The sequence below is a fragment of the Acartia tonsa genome, chromosome 14 (genome assembly GCF_053477335.1).
Source record: "Acartia tonsa isolate MP-2025a chromosome 14, ASM5347733v1, whole genome shotgun sequence".
Lineage (NCBI taxonomy): Eukaryota > Metazoa > Arthropoda > Copepoda > Calanoida > Acartiidae > Acartia > Acartia tonsa.
This window is the reverse complement of record NC_137273.1, coordinates 17479682-17502858: the sequence shown is the minus strand read 5'-3', so window position 1 is coordinate 17502858 and position 23177 is coordinate 17479682. Positions and strand designations below refer to the sequence as shown.

Genomic DNA, 23177 nt, shown 5'->3' with positions numbered 1-23177 from the left:
TTCCAACAACTCAACGCCAAGCGGGTGGTTTCAGGAAAAGAAATTAATTTGATATAAGTTGCATCATATTCAGCAGATATTAAAATAAAAATGAAAACATTAAAACCAGTTTTGTTAGCACCTAGAAAAAACTAGTCTGTAATACGTGTATGGTTAAGAACTGGTTTTAATCCAGCGGATATCAATCAGTTGCGAAGCCATACTGGAAATTCATTTTTTTTCTTTATACCAGCGCGGCGGCTATGTTCCTTTAGTCTACCCTACACTTTCTATTGTAGGTTTTAAAATGGGTTTTTCCAGAAGGCGATTACATTTGGGAGGGTGAAGGTACCCTCCCTCCAAAATAGTTATAATTATCTTTCGGTACAAACAAAAACATAAATCAAAGTAATTTTTTTTTTGCGGCAGGATGAAGTACAGGTTGAGTTTCGATCTACAAGGTAGTAGTTTTTATTGCATAGTATTATAGACAGCTTTCCGCGGTTGGAAAAGTGTAAATTATAAGATCAATTCCAGTTTTGTTTGTCTCTTAAATTTTTCGTAAAAAATTGTATAGATTCAATGCACGTTTTTTCATCATGGCTAAGAAGCGGTTTTAATTCAGGGATAATAATCGGTTTTAAAGGAAATGTAACTTTTTACAAAGATTTTACATAGTGATGGAGGGGACACTGGAATAAGAATTATCTGGGTGCTCAAAGTTGTGCAATATCCAAGTATTAATATATCTTTCTCCATAATATGGAAAGTGTCGCACACTAAAACTAATCCTTGTTATTGGGGTTGGGCCGGATATCCGGCCATTTTCAATATCCGGCCGGATACCGGATATTGAAACTATCTGGCCGGATATCCGGCAATATAATCTTTTATATTTTACAACAAAAATCTCTGTTTTTTTTAATCTTAAATAGAAGAAATTTTTTTTCTGAATATGTTTATCTTTATGTAAAGGGGTAGGTAGTTTCACGAAATGCATTTGAACTCAATTTAGTGAACCGCATATTTTTTCCTGGTTAATTGGTTAAACTACATTTATATGGCATATATTAGAAAGAATTTAAATTTTCTACTACGTAGTTTTGAAAATATCATGACTTGAAAATCGTCTTTTTGTGATATATGCACTTTAAAAAGATGATTTTCTAGTCTTGATATTTTCAAAACTACGTGGTAGAAAATTGAAATTCTTTCTAAAATATACCATATAAATATAGTTTAACCCATTAACTAGCAAAAAAATATGCGGTTCACTAAATTAAGCTCAAATGCATTTTGTGAAACTACCCCTTTTATATTAGAAATCTCAATACATAAATTTTGGCGGTGGCAGCAATACTTGGCAGCTGCCAGCCGCAAACCGACGGTTGGCAGGTAAACGGCAACGGATTTTATGAAATTGTAATATGTCATGAAGATATATAAAAAAGCCTACGTTTAAAATTTGAAATCTTTAAGTAAAATTTTGCAGTCACAGGAACCGTTTAAAGATTTCTGGAGACCTGGAGTTTCAGGACTTGGAACACCTATATTACATATGAGGATGTACGACTATAGGATATTTTAGTATTAGATAACATGAAATGCTTTGTTTAAGTAAAAATGTAAATATAAGCTTCTTATAGGTCCCAGGGTGGTTTTAGGCTGTTTAATTTTTACAAAAAAAAAGTCGTTGTAAGGTTTTAAGTTATTTTTCTGCACTTTCATGTCCCTTCTAATATCCCTAGATACTAGGGACGCAACCGCTAGTATAATATAAAACACCAGTTTATGAAGAAATTTTTTTGCGGGTATAGTTCCTTTCGTGGCAACGCCTCTTAAGGAGCGATTATTCGTATTTTCAAAGTAGCTTTCCTCCTATTTCTAGCCCCTCGCGGGGGACTCTAACCTTGCGGGGCCAATTGCCTAACCCTGCGGGGCAATCACCTAACCAAATATAACCTAACCTAACCTAAAATAACCCATTAAAAGCAATTTTAAAAATACAACAAATCACCCCTTAAGGTGCGTTGCCACAAAAGGGACTATATCCTTTTGTGATACTTTGATATGTAGTAATATGGCCGGTTATCCGGCCGGATATCCGGTAATTTGGTCGGATAACTAGATATTTGCCGGATACCGGCGTTGACCGGATATCCGGCCCAACCCTACTTGTTATTTCAGGCCTAACCTAACATCCAGTGTGCAACGTTATCACCCTCATATCTGCAATGAAGCTTGAGCGAGCGGTTCCAATTTTCTGGTTCACCTTGTACGTCTATTCAGAAGTAGATGCAGCTAGCCAGGTAAAATATTATATCAGGGAGAGAGGGAGGGAACATTGAGAAAGCATCGGACACATGACCGTGAATTTACTCTTATTCTTTGGTATAAAAACATAATTGACATTTATAAAATATTTATTGGAACAAAAAAAGCATTGTCAGAACTTTTCCACCAATAATTATAATATTTTTAAAAGTAAATCTCAAAAACAAAAATGAACATCCAGTTATTCAGTAATAGTCCCTTTCGTGGCAACGCCCCTTAAGGGGCAATTCGTCGTATTTTTAAAATGGCTTTTGATAAGTTATTTTAGGTTAGGTTAGGTTAAATTGAGTTAGGTGATTGCCCTACAGGGTTAGGCTATTTATCCCGTAGGGTTAGAGCCCCCCGCAGGGGCTAGAAATAGGAGAAAAGCTACTTTGAAAAAAACAAAGAAACGCCCCTTAAAGAGCGTTTCTCTGAAAGAGACTATACCCAGTTATTCTAATAAAAGTAAAAGGGGACTATCCACGAACAAAAGCAAGTGATTCTAAGCACCTTCCAGCATTGATCCATAAAATTTTTAATATTTGGTTTATCGACTAAAAATTGAGGTTTCATCATAGTATTATATGGAGAAAAAAAATTGAAATGTTAAGCATCTTTTAGTGCAATATCATAAAATTTTATGAGTTCTAAGTTCAATATTTTAAACAGTTTAATTAATGTACTTTTAAAATTTACAGCATTTGATGCTTTTATTTTATTTTGTCCTTTGAACTCAACAAACCATTTGATGATATTGCATCAAAAAATGCTTTACATTTCAAAGTTTTTTCATGTAAACAATGGTGAAGCATAACTTTTTAGTCGATAACCCAAATACTAAACATAAACCTAGTATATTCACTTGCTCTTGTTCGTGGATAGTCCCCTTTAACATAAAAAAGTCATAATTAAGACAATTTATGATGTATTTGCATCTAACATGTTATCCTTATAAAAAAGAAACAGGATATCTAGCTATGAGTATGTACCGAGGGATCCTTAACCACTGAATTGTACAACAGTTCTCCTTTACAATGTATCATCTCCTGGGTCCCTAGAAGGTTTATATCTATTTTATGGGAGGCGATCAAACCTCAAAAAAAATTAGGGGGGATTTACTTATCTTTTTACAATTAAAATAAAAGAGAAGGGGGTCGAATTCAATTAAAACCACCCCAAGTGGCCCTAGAGGCCCCTGGGGACGTATAGCTGTGCCTTTGCTTCTCTTTCCATGAAACAGACTATAAAATTTACCTTTTCAGGTACGCATGAATCAGAAAGACAAATACAGGCGAACAACAATACTTTGGAATCTAATTTAGAAACAGGTACAGTAGAGATGGGACATTGTATTGTAAATTACATTGGTACCCAAAGTGGCAAAGTTTTATAACTATGTTATCATTTTCGTTTGCACAAAAAATCCTTGGGTGCCTTTATCGAATCAGGGTAATTTTAATTTAAAGAATGAATGATTTTGTGTATCATCATTGGGGACATATATCAATTTATCTTCCATTGTCTTACCCCTAAAGATTTCCGTGTATAAGTAAATGTAAATAGACGATAAATTAATTTTCCCCCAACATTTTAAGCTAAGACAGATATCAGTAAGGTTTATTTCTATTAACAAAATCAAAAGGGCACTTATTTGCTGGTCTTTGGATGCCAAATTCAGTGACATTGAACAATAGAAATCATAACTTTACAGGTAGATATCGTATATAGGTTTCCAAATTACTGGCTTATTAATCAAAGAAATTTCGGTTATAGTCCCTTTCGTGGCAACGCCTCGTAAAGGGTGTTTTGTCATATTTTTACATTAGTTTTTATAGGTTGTTTTAGGTTAGGTTAAGTTAAATAATTGCCCTGCAGGGATAGGCAATTGTCCCCACAGGGTTAGAGCCCCCTGCAGGGGCTTGAAATAGAGGAATTGCCACGAAAGGGACTATACCTGAAATTTCAAAAAGTGTACCCTCTGTTTCTATGTCAATCATGCAAACAATATAATAAAGAATGGTGCTTTCAAATTGCCTAGCGAGAATAGAAACTTCTCCTTTAACATTTTAGATAGTTTAAATTGTGAGGGGTTATCTTAAACCCAATACAACCTAACCTAACCTAACCTAAGTTAGAATAAAATACTAACACACCAAAAACTATCCCATACTTTATTTTAAAAATTTTTCCAACTAATGGGGTGTTTCTGCTTGACTGGACACTTCAAGGGAATCCTCAAAAAAATATTGAATTGAGTAAATATTATAAAATGTTGAATATTATATATTTTTTTCAGAAAAGCCACCCAGAAGCCGTGGGCGTCTCTCCCTTTTTTAACATTGCAAGTAAAAAAACATCTAAACCTTTTTAACTATTTGTCTCAGGGTATGAAAACAATGCATTTTCTTTTTTAAAAATTATTTTTTTTATTAAGAACTGATTAAAAAACATAGACAAATCTAACTTTGCATTAAAAAAAAAATAAAGAAAAGTTCCAAATGATAAAAACAAAAAAATGTACCTTACAAAAACAAACCAAAAAGTCTTTCCAAGAAATCTGAAGTTGTGTTCTTTAGATATGTTTGCCTTCTATTTTAAGTTTTACTTTTTTTTATCCATTTTTTATTTAATTGTCAAAATCTAGGTGATGTAAATATTTATAATTGTTATGTTTTTTCTATTGTGATAAAGTATAAAATGTTGTATTTTTTGTGTGTATATTAATAGTTATATATCTCATCGTATTATAGTCAGATTTCTGTAGAAAATAAAAATAAAAATATTAAAACAAGTTTTGTTAGACCCAAGGGGCCGAAGGTCCCGGATAACAAAGCTTATATTAATTTTTGATGTTTATTTAAATATCAGTAATTAAGAGATTTTATGGTCTTGCTGTTATGGATGTTGTCATCTTTGTTGTTAAATGTTGAATACACTACAAAATTTATTAAAAATAAAAAAATGTTTGACTGTATAATTTCATCTTCTTATCCTTTTTAAAGCGAAGCTTTTCTATAATTAGGGTATATACCTCGGTAACTGTTAGCTTTTTTAGTTAATTTAGGCATGTTAAAATTGTCCTATCGATTTCAAACTATGCATGATGATTCCTATAGTATTTAGGTACGATTTAAAAAGAGTAGCAACTCTATAATCATTCATTATAAACGTCCATTTTGAACTTGTTTATTTTCAACTTTTTAGTAACAAATTTTTATGTGATATAATAATCCGGTTGAACTGATTTTTGAAATACTTATTCCTAGGACAACATAGTATAATGTTATAAGTGTAGCATCTCTATAATCAAGTCTTAAAAATGTAAGTATTAAACATTCAACAAAACGTACAATTCGACTTTTATACATTTATATTCTGATTATTCAGTTCTGACACTCTACATGTATTATTGTTCGTTTTCCTTCCTTTTCAGAACTTCGCTTTTATGGAGGTTCATCCTTGTTTTGTATTTGTTAAACTGAATCATTGAAATATATAAAAGAAATGATCTAAAATTTTTAACCAGTTACTCGCTAATACTGATTCCTATGACAACAAAATACAATATTATAAGCGAAGCATCTCTATAATCAATTCCTAAAAATGTTATTATGTCCTTAAACGATATCCTTTATTTAAGCAGTTTTAACAAATTTACTACAATTTTGTTTCGACTTTTATACATTTGCCCTTAACAGTCGGGCCCCTTGCTGCACCTTAATCGGTCGGGGGGGGGGGGGGGGGGAAGCACCGTTAGGGGTCTATATTACAATTTTTCAGTTTAATTAATGAATGTTTATGTTCGTTGCTACCGATTTAGAACTTCGCCTTTATGGATGTTGTCATCTTTATTTTTTTCCCCAAAATTTAGGGAATATACAAAGGGGTTACATAAAAAGAGAAATATTCGCTGAAGAAAGCATACACTATGTTTCAAACTTGCTAACCGCTGGACCGATTTGGATCTGCTTTAAATTTTTGTATATGTTCCCTCAATGTAAATCGCCGCTATTAAAACAATACGTTCCAACTAAGCGGTTTCCCCTTCACTCCTCTTCCCTCATATAATGATTTATATTTGTCATAGATATTATGCTGACAGAAGCTTGATAAATTATACAAATGACTATGTTTGCTCGAAAAATTTAAATTAATCTATGCATTGAAAACAATAATATAAAAGCTAAATTGCTATTGCTTATTCTAAAGGGCGATTTGTCGTATTTTTAAAATGACTTTTTATAGGTTAGGTTAGGAGTAAAGCTACTGTGAAAAATACGAAGAATCGCCCCATAAGGTGCCATGTTACGAAATGGACTATACCCGATATTTATTTATAGAAAATCTATATTAATTCTTCTTTGGAAGGAAAAATAAAGAAAGATAAAAACATATTTACAAAGAGTATAAAAATTATAGTATTTTGTACTCTTTGTAACATTATTTCCTAAATTTTCTTTATAAATTATAAATTATCGATCAGTCCTATTTTCCATCCCACCAGTTCTATTATCCATCCCTTTTTTAGGGGTTTCCTTTCCCACCTCTCCTCTCATCCCTCAATTTTTTGTTACGTCACTAAGTTGATTTCTAAGACAGTAATACGGGGTTCGGTATTCATAGCATCTTATTAAAGACATCTTTCCGCGTATAGTAAAATGAAAAATCAATGAAATAATTCAAGTTTTCGTATCCCCGAGGGACTGAAGGTACTGACCAACAAAACCGATAATATTGTTATTATTTGTATTTTATTATGCGTAGAAAATTGTCGATAATACGATACGATATATGATTTTTAATATGGCTTAGAGCCAGTTCTAAACTTCATTCTAATCTGACCAAAAAATTAAGTATAGAAACATTCTCCCATTGCAACTTATACAAATTATTTTAGTTCATGAAATCATAGAGTAGGATTTTTATTGTTTTCAGTAGCGAAACTACTATATATGTGTCTGTTTTTAAAAGCGTCCGTACGTCCGTCCGAGATAGATAGCTTTTTTCCGTTAATTTAGGCATGTTAGAATTATCCTATCGATTTCAAACTTTGCATGGTCATTTCTGTAGTAGTTTGGTACGATTTAAAGCAACTCTATAATCAAGTCCTAAAAATGTAAGTATGTCCATAAACATTATCCTGTATCAAGCAGATTTTCAACAAATTTACTTACAATTTTTCTTCGACTCTAATACTTTAATATTCTGATTATTCAGTTCTTACACTATACAAGTGTTAATGTCCGTTTGTCCTATCGTTTTAGTGCTTCGCTTTTATGGATGTTGTCATCCTTGTTCTGTTAGTATAGTTAGGGCAATTTAAGGCAAAATAAATTATTTTTTCTTCTGTTTAATATTTTAAAATTGTGCTTATCTATAATACAAAGTAGAATGATGTCTGTCCGTCCGTCCGTCCGTCTGTCTGTCTGTCTGTCCGTCTGTCCCTTAAGATCTCGGTAACCACTGAACCGATTGGATTCTACTCTTTAGGGAATATACCTAATGGTCCTGTGGTGATTTTAGGCTATTTTCTTGGGGGTGGGACACCCACCAACCCCCAAAAAAAACAAAAAATCCCTCCACCAATTTTTTTAAAATTATTTAAAATAGTGGTGGAGTAGGGGCATCTCCAGGTAATAAAAGATGTAATTATACGCTATGGGCGAAGCCGCTAGTAATTTTAAAAGGCTCTGCAACTATTTTACATAATGGTCCTTGTTAAAAACATGAAATTGTGATATTTTTAAACATGTTTTAAAAATAAATACAATCCACACAAATAGCACATAGTGTGTAGTGATTTTAGATTAATAGGAAAGTATAACAAAGACAATTTTGTTCAGCAGATGCGTGACCTGTTAATATTATCAGCAAAAAATAACAGTAAAGTGTAAAACAGTGAAATTACATCAATGATAGTTTATTATTTGTGACAAACCATACCTCCTTGATGTTAAAATTTGAAAATATGAGGGTTACTTTTTTTCTGTGCCTTACACCTATAGGGGTTCTATACCTGCGGTGACATAACCCTGCGAGGCTACCCAGTATTACCTGACCTAACCTAAGTAATAAAAAAAGACTACTAACCCTTCAATTTTTAATTTATTCTAAAGATATGGTGTGGGGGAGTGAGGGGAGGATTTTCTTTCAAACTATTAATCAGACCACTTTTTTCGCCAGATGGAATAATTCACGGCACTGTTGTTGAAAAGAGACTATTCAAGGAAAAACACACAGCTCAATTGTAGAAATATATTTCGATTAAATCACATCTAATCCTTGTCAATCTGCACAAAACTAACCATATTTCATATATTTATAATAAAATCAGATACATATTTTTAATAATATAGATTATTTTAAAGTAAAGAAACAAAAAAAATAATGAAAAAGTGCTCGAAAATACGTAATTTTTCGCCAAAATTGAGACATAGCAAATTTGCCACATTATGTATAAAAACGGACCTATATGGATGTTGTCATCATTATTTATACTTGAGGTGGCATAATTTGTAATGTTTTTAAAGTCATATCACCTTTTTACACTTTTAGAAAAAAAGCTGTTAATTTTCTTGGATGATTTGATTTTAAGGGCGAAGCTACTCTATATTTATCTTTATCTGTCAGTCCGTAACGCTTTTGGGGAAATGTGATTTTCTTGGCTTTTAAAGATAGACAGCTGAAATTTTTAGTAAAGATTTCTATGACATTGGCACAACTAATCTATAAATTATCATGAATCAACCTCATTTTTTAAATGTTTTGTGATCTTTTGAGTTTTTGTATATTATATCTCTTTCTTTTCTTTCTTATGACAACGTTATCCTTGTTGACTTTTAATGTTATTAAGCGAAATTTTTTCTTTAAAATTCCTCTACTACTGTTTTGTGTGGTATTTCCTGGTTATTTATGAATAGCAATTTACTGTTATTTTTAACCAAAATGTTAATTTCATTATTTTATATTTGCGGTTTCTGCAAGTGTAGGTTTGTAATTTTTTCCTTGTTTTTATTGTTGACCACACAATTGTCCTTGGGCTTTTTCCTTGCCAGGCCTCTCTACAAGGATGACAACATCCATAAGTAACAAAGTCTAAATTCATTCCTGATAAGCAGCTTATAGTGCTTATAAAAAAATAACGTCATACAATACAAATAACCTATGATAGGCCAGTATCCTATTATATAAAGTAGTAAGCGTTTTTAGTCTGTCCCGAAAGATCTCACTAACCGCTGAACCGATATTCTTCTCCTTTACAGTGAAGCTTCTTATAGGTCCTGGGAAGGTTTTAAACTATTTTTGGGGAGGGTGTCTTTACCCCCCTCCCCCCCCAAAAAAATATTTTTTTTACTCTTTTGAAACTCAAATTTTAAATGGGATGAGGTCAACTTTTCTCCTTCCTATTGTATTTGTATTGTATGACGTCATATTTTATAGGCACTATGAGCTGCTACTATTTTGAGTGTTATTCTAAATAACAATTTAATGTTATTTTTAACCAAAATGTAAATTAACTAGCGGCTTCGCCCCTAGCCTCTAGGGGCTTTGCCCCAAGAGGTCTGATCAAACTAATTTTTCGTGTTTTAGTTTTTAAAGAAAATAAAAAAAAAATTTGGAGGGGGGGTTAGTCGACCCCACTATTTTAATTTTAGTTTTAAAAAAATTGGGGGGGGGGTTAGGGGTGTCCTACCCCCCAAAAAATAGTTATAAACCTTCCCGGGACCTAAGAGAGGCTACCCTGTAAAGGAGAACCCGATCGGTTCAGCGGTTAGCGAGATCCTTTGCTACAAACAAACAGACAGACAAACAAACAGACAGACAGACATCGTTCTACTTTGTATTATACTAGCGGCTTCGCCCCTAGCCTCTAGGGGCTTTGCCCCAAGAGGTGATAAAAAAAATTAATATTTATTGTTTTTAGTGAGAGAATGTTACTATTCTTTCATTCAAAATAAATGCTGGAATAAAAAATAATAAAAAGGGCAGCCTGCGGCAGCCTGTACCAGAGCAAAATAAAGAATAAGGGGGGGATTTTTTTGTTTTTGGGGGGGTTAGGGGTGTCCCACCCCCCAAGAAAATAGCTTAAAACCACCACAGGACCAATAGGTATATACCCTCAAGAGTAGAATCCGATCGGTTCAGTGGTTACCGAGATCTTAAGCTTCAGACGGACGGACAGACAGACAGACAGACATCATACTACTTTGTATTATTGATTTATATTGTTTTATATTTATGGTTTCTGCATGTGTAGGGCAAATGATAAGCAGCTTATAGTGCTTATAAAAAAAATGACGTCATACAATACAAATGACCACTGCAAGTCCAGTATACATTTTAATTGACCAATAGTAAAATGTTTACTGGCCTATCATTGGTCATTTGTATTGTATTCTTTTATAAGTTGTTTCAATTCCTAGACAATTGAACTAAGCGAGTTTAAAATCAGATGTTCAATTTTATATATAGAAAACTATTTGAATCTTCTCCTCAAATTATAATTGAATTTATCCATCCTTGATATCAGACTAGTAGTAAGGATCTTTTTGTCTTAAGCAAAAGATCTCGAAAAATGATGGTCTAAATTGATTGAACTTACAGAGTGGGTTTATAAAGAGTTGTTTATATCATGCAACCATAAGGAAAAAGGATAAGAGGATGAATACTCACCCCTTTTTCATGGTAAAATACTACTTCCCCATCCCTAAATTTAGAAGCAGACAAAAATCAAAAATCGCCCAGGGCTTTTTGTAAGTCAATCATAAATAATAATGTGAATAAAAAGAAAAGCGATATTTAGCAAACAGCCGTGGGCGGTCAGAATCAGCTGAATGTTCATTATGAAAAAAAATTTCCCCCTTTTTAGAAATAGAATGATTCATCTTTCATGAACAAATTTTTTAAATAAAAATAACATTCTATGTAATTTTTAATTAAAACATTAAAACGAAAATATCTAATCTAATATTCTTGCCCTAAATATGGAAATGGTAAAAAGTAAAAAAATATTTTTTTAAAATAAATTTTAATCCTCCCATTTGAAAAGTAGTGGAATAGCAATAAATTTTAGCGCGGCAACAGCGCTGAGTAGGCCTCTAGGCCCACTGCCTATTTTCATCTTCTAGTTGCTTCGATTCCTCTCTTTTATTTTTTTCTCTATGCATGCAACCCTTTTTAAAAGCGAAGCTTTTCTATAATTAGGGTCGGTCCGTACGTCCGTCCGTTCGTCAGAGATGGATAGCCTTTTTCGTTAATTTAGGCATGTTAGAATTGTCCTATCGATTTCTAACTTTGCATGGTGATTCCTTAAGTAGATAGGTACGATTTAGAAAGGGTAGCAACTATAATCATAACAAGAATGTCCGTACGTTCATTTAAAACATGTTGATTTTTTTCACTTTTTAACAACAAATTTTTATGTGATTTAATCATCCGATTGTTCTGATTTTTGATATGTTGATTCCTGGGACAACAAAGTATGATGTTATAAGCAAAGCATCTCTAAAATAAAGTTCTAAAAATGTAAGTATGTCCAAAAACATTATTCTGTATGAAGCAGTTTTTCAACAAATTTACTTACAATTTTTCTTCGACTCTTATACATTTATATTCTGATTATTCAGTTTTGGCCCTATATGAGTGTTTGTCCTACCGTTTTAGTGCTTCGCTTTTATGGATGTTGTCATCCTTGTTAAATGTACATTGAAACTAATCCTTATAATAAAGTAACAGGATGTCTATTTGTTTGTCTGTGTGTTTGTCTGTGTGTTTGTATGTTTGTCCCGAAGGATCTCGCTAACCGCTGAACCAATATGATCCTCCTTTACAGGGTAGCTTCTCATAGGTCCCGGGAAGGTTAATAACTATTTTGGTAAAATTTTTAAATTTACGTACAGACTTGAACGCAACATAGACATATTTGAAATAAGGAAACAAACATTGAAAGTGCCACTGGAGGCCTCTAGGGGCGTAGCCGCTAGTGTACTAATAAAATAACTAAAAGATGATAAAGGTTCTAGGATAGGAAGGGAGGGGGGGGGGGTTAGATTGTTTATCTTTTTTGTTTGTAAATTTGACCATTTGTCAATCAATTTTTGCAGCTTTTTATTCTTACAAAAAAGTACATTATAACAAGTAGATTATAGATAAATTATCTTTGGATATCTGGAAATAAATAACGCAAAAATCAGAGAACGTTTTGTAGAGTAGATTCGCCACTAACATGGCTGTTTAAATAAGAATGACTAAGTATTATTATGAAAATTTTTGAATTAAGTGACAAATTTCGTATAATTTATTGAAATTATTCAAGCTTATGACTTTGTTTTCATTGTTGCATAATATTAACATTAATAATTCTAACGCCAAAGTTTTTTTTAATTTCGTTTAAGTACGTTTGTATTGCTTTTTATTTTAAAGAATTATCGAAAAAAATTTAATTTTTGTAGTAATCAACTCAAAAGCGTCCTGTTGAGGCAAAAAAAACTCTTTTTGTGAGGGGTGGGGGGGGGGGGGGGGCAGAGTAGTTTCCGGTGGTGATTTATTTTTATAGGGTGGTATTACCCTTCCTCCAAATAGATATAAACCTTCCTAGGACCTTCGAGAAGATTCACTTTAAAAAGGAATCCAAATCGGTTCAGCGGTTAGAGAGATATTTAGGTACACACGGATAGACACTCACTTAGGCTAATAGATATCCTGTTACTTTTATATAAGGATAACTTAAAATGCAGAAGCTGTAGCTAAATTAAAATTTTGGCGGCCTACAGCAGATAAACTTACGGCTCTCTCTAAGCCAAATTGGCTGGAGGTAACTGTTTACTGCACGGCTAAGAAGCTTTGATGATAGCGGCTGCGGCCTCTTAAAGTTGCTGTTGTCGATTCCTGTCCAAGTTTATACAATTTTTTTAACTTTATTATTTTTAGGAATCTAGATGCTTTGAAATGGATTGCTTGATTGTTAAAAGCGAAGCTTTTCTATAATTAGGGTCGGTCCGTCCGTCCGTCCGTCCATCCGTAACGTGTTTTAAACATGTTGATTTTTTTCACTTTTTAACAACAAATTTTTATGGAACCCAGTAATAGTGTCGGACTGATTATGACGTCAAAAAACAATTAGCCAATGAGAGGCCATTATTCACCAATGGTAAAATTTATAGTGGCCTCTCATTGGCTAATTATTTTTTTTACGTCATAATCAGTCCGACACTTTTACTGGGTTCATTTTTATGTGATTTAATCATCCGATTGTTCTGATTTTTGATATGTTGATTCCTGGGACAACAAAGTATGATGTTATAAGCAAAGCAACTCTAAAATCAAGTTCTAAAAATGTAAGTATGTCCAAAAACATTATTCTGTATGAAGCAGTTTTTCAACAAATTTACTTACAATTTTGCATCGACTCTTATACATTTACATTCTGATCATTCAGTTCTGTTACTATACAAGTGTTAATGTCCGTTTGTCCTACCGTGTCAATGCTTCGCTTTTATGGATGTTGTCATCCTTGTTTTTGTTTATTTTAATGTGTTAAATGTTAAACATTTGAAAGTTTAATTTATAACCCAATGTTTGTTCAAAACCAAGCCCTCAAAAAGCATTACTTATAAAATTGTGAAGTTGTTATAAGTTTTTATATTATATAAATATACCTACAGGGTCTAACAACATTGTCCAATCTTTTTTTTAAAACAATGATTTTTCTGGTTTCTAATTTGAATTAACTTTAATAAGTTTAAAATTGCTAGGACGATCATATCATATCTAAATTGATTGTTGAAAAGCTTTGTGTTGATAATTGTAGAAAGCAGTGATGTGCAGTAGGCGGTGTATCCACTCGCCTGGTAAAATTAAGGGGGATAGATACACCCTTCAATTTATCCACCCCCTATGACATGGTGCTAAGCCCACCTGTGATGCAAGCCCTTAATACATTCAAGGGGGTGTCAAGGGTTAAAAGCCATATTAAAAAAAATTGGAAGGTGTTGTTAAAAAAATCTGCGCGCTTCGCAAAACTCTCTACACGCCACTATTAGAAAGTGTTAGAGAATTTTCATACAGTACCCTGTAGATGCCTAGTGCAATGGATATGATATACATATGGATAATATGACAGAGGAAATGTTATCGCCAATTTAGGTTGCCACTATATTCCTCATTTATTGGTCAGTACATCCTCCAGTAGGAGTGTAGGGGGGGGGGGGATGGAGTTAAAGTTTTGGATATATATTAGTCATCTGTAAGTAAAATTTTATGAGAGTAGGCGAAAATATGGTGCAATATCCAAGTTATTATACATCGATTCCTAGTGGCCACCCAAGCGTGCGCAGATTATGTATTCTTCTTTTAAAAGCTTTTTTGTCGGTGTTCTATCATTAATAGCTAAATTTTTTCAAAAAATATAATCATAATGTTTTATTTTGAATCTTAGACTTCCCAAAGATTTATATAAACCTAAAGCGTTAGATTTAAATCAGCTTTAATTTTTTTACTTCAACTTAAGTAAGTCATCACAAATATGTTCTTTTTTATAAAATTAAATTAGATAAAGGGTGGGGGTGTTTCTCTCTCTCTCCAAAGATTTTTTTAAAACGTAATTGACAAATTGTTATCCTTATAGTAAAGTAACAGGATGTCTGTCTGTCTGTTTGTCTGTACCGAAGGATCTCGCTAACATAGGTCCTGGGAAGGTTTATAACTATTTTGGGGGAGGGTACCACCATCCTTACAAGAGAAATCGCCCATGAAAAACCCTCCCAAAAAAAAATTTAATTATAATTTTTTTAACTAAAATAGAAATAAGTGGGCTTTTTTCCTTATTTATGAAATAAAAAAATGGTTATCAAATTCAACCCCACCTTCTAAAGTGTTCTAGAGAACTAGGGGCGTAGCCGCTAGTAATTAAAAATTTAAGACATGATTGGTTGCGTGCGTTTTAGTGCAGAGTTTTGCAGATAATTATTTTTTTATTTCATTGTATGAATCTTTTTTTATCGGACCATGCCCGTTGGGACATTAGACAAATAAAAAGAAGATATTTTTCTTATTTTTTAGGAAAACTGTTTTATTATTTGCTCCAGGGTAGCTTATAATAGGTCCCATGAAGGTTTTTAACTATTTTCTTGGGGGTTGGGACACCCCTCCAAAAAAATTCCCTCCCGCCCAAAATAATTTTTTTAAACATTTTTCTTTTAAATCTAAAATACAAAAAAATAGGTTTATCAAATCTCTTGGACCCCTAGAGGCAAGGGGCGAAGCTGCTAGTATTTTTAAAAAGTAAGACTTTTTTAGATTTATGGTAAGTCTGCCTATCCGTTACCCAGTTATGTATAGCTATGCTCTTTAATTTGTTAGAAACGTTTTTTTGCATTATTATTATTGCAAAAGTATAAACAAAATTGTAAGTAAATTTGTTGCAAAACTGCATAAATACATAATACTATTTAAGAGCATACTAACATTTTTAGGACTTAATTATAGACATGCTTCGCTTATAACATTGTGCCGTGTTGTAATAGGAATTAGTATTCTAATCATTTAAATCGGATAATTCTAACATACAAAAATTTGATGTCAAAAAGTAAAAAATTTATATGTTTTAAATGGACATATGTACCTTTTGGTAATAAATATAGAGTTTCTACGCTTTCTAAATAGTACCTAATTACTACAGGAATCACCATGCAAAGTTTTGAATTGATAGGATAATTCTAACATGCCTAAATTAACGAAAAAGCTAACCATGACGATTTCTGCGTTTTTAACAATTACACATCAACCGTTATTTGCAATTTTTCTAAAAATTATATATGATTATTAAATAAAAGTCATGTACTTTTTATGCAAATTTATAAAAGCTTTTGTGTTTTAGGAACGACAGAAAATATCAAAAGATTATTTCTAGCAGGGAGGATGGAAGAATAAGAATGTAATTAAACTAATTAAAACTTTTCTACGAATAATTTTGATTTATAAAAGCGACATTTTGTTCATTGTAATTGGTGGTGTACATCATTGTATTATTCCTTGAGATCCCTCATTCACTTTTTTACATTGCATTGCATACTATTTGACTTTTATGGGAATTTTGTACAACCTGTATAAATACAAGTACAACCCCTCCCCAATAGGTTAATTTTCCCGAACTACATATGATATGAACTTGTTTTGTCCCCCCCCCCCCCTTATTCTTGTACCATAACTGGTGTTTATACAAATGCGCCAATTTAAAATCCCCCCCAAGTTTTTAAAAAAATATTTCTTATTAAAACATAAATTAAAAAGTAGAAGGGCGGTTGACTTATCTTCCTCCCACCTTAAGAATACCTAGAGGCTTCTAGGGGGCGTTGCCCCTAGCCTATCTTAAAATAAAAGCTATATCTTGCATTTTTTTCAATTAGGTGTTTGATCATGAATTGCATTGCATATAGTAAAAATATTTTTCTTATTTAATTGCTATCCTAATAAGATAAAAGTTATACTTGAAAATTGTTTTAATAGCTATTATTATATGTTGTATTTTAAAAAAAAAAACACGAATATTGATCAGAAATTTTGTACATATTTGCGTCATTTCTATTTTCAGATTTTTTAGAGAAGCGATCAATTTCCCTTTTTAAAAGCAAAGCTTTTTTATAATTAGGATCGGTCCGTCCGTCTGTAACGGTTTCGGTTAGATTTGTCCTATCGATTTTAAAATTTACTTGATGATTCCATTGAGTCATTGTTCGTTTTTTTTCTTCATCCATCTAATTTTAGAGCTTTGCTTTTATGGATATTGTCATCCTTAAGCTTTCTTTAGAATTTATTGAGATTTTTGTGCGCAAACGGTAACAAACCCCATCCCGTTGTACTTTCCCATTTCACAAAAAAAATATTGTAAAATTTAAAATGTCTTTTTATTGACATGTTATTGCTATAAAATGAAAAAAAAATGGTATGGTTATTCTAGTAGTCCATAGTGATCATTCTAATGTATACTGCTTGTGTGTATGATCGTGCATTATTAGGTGTCCAACCAAAACCACCAGTGATTTAGGCTGAAAGTAAGCAACTTGTACCTTTAGAAAAAAGCTTTAACTTGCAATAACAAAAGTTATATTTGAAATAAAAGAGATTAAATATTTCTTTAAGTACGCCCTTCTATTAATACTTGTTTAAAAATATTTGCTCTTTTTATTTTATTTATTTTTTTTTTTCAAAGTATCTTTAAGTGAAGTTTTGTTTAGCTGTTTTATATAAACCCACTAAGCAAACAAAATTGAAACGTAAATATAGTTTTAGTAGAATATAGTTAGTTGTGAATCAACCTTTAAACTGGCAACAATGACAAATAAATTGTCTTTTAAAACAGAAGTGAAACTTTGAAATCCTGTAACTTAATTCTTATTTTTTTTTTATTTCGGATTGATGATATTAATTTTCGTTGCAGTCACCAGAATTTAGGGATCCTAAGTGATAAGACGATGGATATTATCTCAATTAAACTTTACTAAAATAACCAGTTATGTACAACAAATTTATTGCTTGAAAAATGTATACTTTGTACTGACAAATAATGAATCAACCTAGACCCCCAAAGTTTTTAAACAATGAAAACTTTGGGGTCAGTATATTTAATGTTAGTAGAAGTGGAAGAAGATTGGATTGTCGCATTTTTGCTTTTTTTACTGGCTATGGAAAGGATTATTCTTTATATGTTAACTAGCGGCTTCGCCCCTAGCCTCTAGGGGCTTTTCCCCAAAGGATTTGATCAAACTAATTTTTTGTTTTTTAGATTTAAAGAAAAAAAAATTTGGGGGGGGGTTTTGGGGGGGGTGGTATTTTTCATTTTTTGGGGGGGGGGTTAGGGGTGTCCCACCCCCCAAGAAAATAGTTATAAACCTTTCCGGGACCTATGAGAAGCTACCCTGTAAAGGAGAACCCGATCGGTTCAGCGGTTAGCGAGATCCTTCGCTACAAACAAACAGACAGACAAACAAACATCGTTCTACTTTGTATCATAGATTATCACCCAATCATTACATGATTAAATTGAATAGCCACTCTGTCCACCCACTTTTGTTAAAAATGGCTCATTTTGGTTTATCTACTTTTATCATTACTAGCGGTTACGCCCCTAGAGGCCTCTAGTGGCACTTTAAATGTTTTTTTTTATATTTAAAATATGGCTTTTGACGTTTATTTTTCGTTGAACTCTCTTTCTAAAAATCGATAAATTTAAAAAAAGTTTAATTTCTCTAGGGAGGGTGGTGGTACCCTCCCCCAAAATAGTTATAAACCTTCCCGGGACATATGCGAATCTACCCTGTTAAGGAGAACCCGATCGGTTCAGCGGTAAGCGAGATCCTTCGGTACAAACATACAAACACATAAACATCCTGTTACTTTATTATAAGGATTAAACGCGAAGCTCTTATACGTTTTGGGTCCCGGTCTGTCCGTCTAATCGTTAGCTTAAGCATGTTTATACTCAGCTTTAAGATTCCTATAACAGTTAGGTATAACTTTGTTATCGTAGTAACTCTTTTAAGAGAACCTTTTCATATTTATGGTTTAAAGTGTTAATTTTTTTGATAGTTTGTTATACCTATGTTATTTTATTTAGATACTAGCGGCTTCGCCCCTAGCCTCTAGGGGCTTTGCCCCAAGAGGTTTGATCAAACCAATTTTTCGTATTTTAGATTTTAAAGAAAATAAAAAAAAATTGTTGGGGGGGATTTTTCATTTTTTGGGGGGGTTAGGGATGTCCCACCCCCAAGAAAATAGTTATAAACCTTTCCGGGACCTATGAGAAGCTACCCTGTAAAGGAGAACCCGATCGGTTCAGCGGTTAGCGAGATCCTTCGCTACAAACAAACAGACAGACAAACAAACAACAAACAAACATCGTTCTACTTTGTATTATAGATTTACATACAATTCTTTTTCTTTAACATTTGTATTATTGACCGACTTGTTGGGCTTCGCTCTTAAGTTAAAAGTATGTTATCATCCTTGTTTTAAACTAGATGCAAGGGGCGCAGCCGCTAGTTTACACATAATATATTTAAATTTTTAATCACAAATTTAAATATTAATACATTTTTTTTCAAAGTACAAAAACTGCATTTGTTCATGATCATTGATTTTACTTGCCGAGTTGACGAGCTTCGCTCTTAGGTTTGTTATCATACTTGTTTTAAACCAGTGTTATCAAACAGGGATCTAAAGGGATAAGACAATGGCCGATAAATTGATGTACATCCCCAATGATATTACACAAAAAATAACCTTTCTGTAGATAAAAATTAGTGGTAGAAACGTCCGAACATTCAACTAAGTGAATCAACTGATCAAAACTCAAAGTCCACAAAGTTGTAACGCAAACGAATAAGAAAACGTTATTATAAAACTTTGGGGACTAGTGTAATTAACATTCCATTGTCCCCTATCTCTGATTATCAAAAGTAACGTTCACTTGTGAGATATGGAAAACAAAAGGTTAGTTTCAGATTCGTAGTGCTCAGTGAAAGACAGTTTTACTAACAACAACAAAAAAACAAGGATGACAACATCCATAAAAGCGAAGTTCTAAAAATAGACTGTAGAACAAACGAACATTAAAGAACTTGATAAGAAAAAAATAAGTTAAGATAATAATTTAGATTAAATGTTTCGTTACAAAATTTGTACCTTGTTATCCTAGGAATCATTGTTCCAGTAATCTGATCAATAGGATAAATTTATCAATTATCAAATTGTAAAAAAGTTAAAAATCAGCCGGTCTTAAATGAACCTACTTTCTTGCAACGATTATAGAGTTTATATCGAACATAGCTATTACAAGAATCATATTGCCAAGTTTGAAATCGACAGGACAATTCTAACATGCCTAAATTAGCGCTGAAACAGCTCTCTGTTACAGACGGATGAACGTACGTTTTCTCGAATAAGCATGATCGTCTACTGAATGCCAAGAATTCTATCAATCATCTATCAAATGAGTAATATTTATTAAGAAAAGGTTTTATGATCAAGGTTTACTTCTGCAAAATTAATGCTTACTTAAATGTTGCTATTATAATTTGCAATGGAGAAATGTGCGTTTTAGCAAAACATTATGATATAATCTAATCATGCAATTTTCTTTTTGATTTTATTAATTTTTGTCAAAATTAGCGGCTTCACTCCTAGCCTCTAGGGGCTTTGCCCCAAGAGGTCATATCAACGCCCCAAGATAGTGGCACTTTAAATGTTTTTTTTGTATTTTAAACGATAGTATACATATTAACAGATTTTGTCAGATTTTTTCTATGTTGCGTTAAAGTCTCTAAGAATAAAAAAAGATTTCTCTTTGGAGGGTGGTGGTACTCTCCTTAAAAATAGTTATAAACATTCCCGGGACCTACCCTGTTAAGGAGAACCGTATCGGTTCTGCGATTAGCGAGATCCTTCGGTACAAACAAACAGACAGACATACATCGTTCTACTTTGTATTACAGATTTCCTTTTTAAAGAAAAATTTAAGGTTGCTTATTTAGAAAGTATGTACATATGTATATGGCTTTAAAAGTCAAAACAAAGTGCGTTGTTGTTGTCAGGGATTTTAGGGGATAAGACAATGAACAATTAATTGATGTACATCATAAATGATGACAAAAAAAATACCCATTCTTTAGAATAACATTATTGGTTGAAAAGTTTGAGTACTGCTAGGTTAATCCAACCAATCAAATACTTTTTGGTACAGTCTATTCACAGTGCGTTCGAAGGTGCTTTGACTTTTGTGTTCAAAATTGTTCAAAATTTTAAATCAATAATCTTTGCTTTTCTTGTCATGATTATGCGGTAACTCCTAGGGGATGAAAATTGAACTAAAAAATTTCAATTCTAATTTTCTCAAAAACGGCTGCATTTTAGATTTTTTTGAAAAGTGAAATGAAGTTACCTAACCTAGGGTAATGCAATGCACTATGTCCCAATTTAGGTTCTGACTCAAAAGTCAAAGCACCTTTGAACGCACTGTGTATAAGCAGTCCATTGCCCCCTTCTGCGCTTGTATGGCGTAAAAACCAAAACATGATAATTGTCATGTTTTAAATTCCACATATTTCAGCGTACGTAGTTGCGTCAAACTTGATTTTGACTTTTTCTTGGTTTAAACAAGAATGAAACAAAACGTTTTCTGAAATAAAATTACAAAAATATGATATTTAAACTAAATCTAGACCTGGATTAGCCTTATAAATAAATTAACAGGCTGTCTGTGTGTGTGTGTGTGTACCAAAGAATCTCGCTAACAGCTGAACCAATATGTTTCTCCTTTACAGGGTAGCTTTTCATAGGTCCCGGGAAGGTTTATACCTATTTTCGGGTTATACCCCCACCCCTCAAAAAAAATTAATTAATAGGGGATTTTACTTTTTCTTTTTGACACTAAAACTAAGAGGGGGGGGTGGGACAAATTTAATTCGTCACCTAAAGTACCCCTAGAGGCCTAAAGGGGACGTAATTTCTTGAAGTAACACAGAAAAAAACAAGCTAACATTTTTGATGAAAACGTCTTGTCAATGTAAGCTATTTAATTTTCGAGATCCAAGTTTTATTATACGTAATTTTGACAAACTAATGACGGACGGACATACAATAATTTTAAGGTAGATTCGCTACTTTTGTTATTGCTGCAGAATAATTAACAACAGGGAGGGAGGGGACATTGAACTTTAAATCATATTGGTCCCCAAAGTTTTATAAATTCTTTCTCGTATTCATTCATTCGAATCCGGTGGATAGGAACTGGTTCTCATGCATACGAAAAAACTATGTCTAGCATGCAGTGTATTATATCCAGCTTTCTACGAATATAAAAATGTACAATCATAGGATTAAAACCAGTTTTTTTAGCCCAGAGATACCGAAGGCACGGGCAATCTTATAATTGGACATTTTATATCCGCGGAAAGCCGTTTATAATACGATACGAGAAATAAATATTTTTTCATTCCTTGTGTAGATCAATTATCTTATCCCCTGAGATCCCTGACTAAACAAAGACATAGATAAGGAGTACAATATTTGTTACTAATATTGCAGGGATCTGAAGGGATAAGACAATGGCCAATAAATCAATATACATCCCCAATGATGATGCACAAAATTACATCTTCTGTAGATTAAAATTATTGGTTGAAACGTTGAAACACTCAACTTAATTAATCAACTAATCTAATTACTAAAGTTGTTAAGCCAACGAATAGGAAAGTGTTATTATAAAACTTTGGGGACTAGTGTAATAAACAGCTTATTGTCCCCTCTCTCTCTCTCTGCTAATATTGTGTTGCTATCATGATTGCCCATTCTACTTTTACAAGTTTTGGTCATTAGCAACGTATCATCTTCTCTCAGGGATACTGGGATCTGGCAATAGTTTGGGTCAGTAGCAACGTATCATCTTCTCTTCAGGGATACAGGGATCTGGCAATAGTTTGGGTCAGGAGCAACGTATTATCTTCTCTCAGGGATACAGGGATCTGGCAATAGTTTGGGTTAGTAGCAACGTATCATCTTCTCTCAGAGATACAGGGATCTGGCAATAGTTTGGGTCAGTAGCAACGTACCATCTTTTCTGCAGGGATACAGGGATCTGGCAATAGTTTGGGTTAGTAGCAACGTATCATCTTCTCTCAGGGATACAGGGATCTGGCAATAGTTTGGGTCAGTAGCAACGTATCATCTTCTCTCAGGGATACAGGGATCTGGCAATAGTTTGGGTCAGGAGCAACGTATCATCCTTTCTGCAGGGATACAGGGATCTGGCAATAGTTTGGGTCAGTAGCAACGTATCACCTTCTCTGCAAGGATACAGGGATCTGGCAATAGTTTGGGTCAGTAGCAAC

The 23177-nt window shown here is 32.9% G+C and overlaps 1 long non-coding RNA gene across 1 annotated transcript; it reads left to right on the top strand.

Annotated features, from left to right (window-relative positions):
* The first annotated feature begins 405 nt into the window (after nt 1-405).
* Nucleotides 406-5269, top strand: LOC145305652 (uncharacterized). The gene is made up of 4 exons (XR_013874673.1): nt 406-440; nt 2167-2288; nt 3558-3623; nt 4592-5269. It is a non-coding gene; the product is annotated as an uncharacterized LOC145305652 (long non-coding RNA).
* The last annotated feature ends 17908 nt before the right edge of the window (nt 5270-23177 follow it).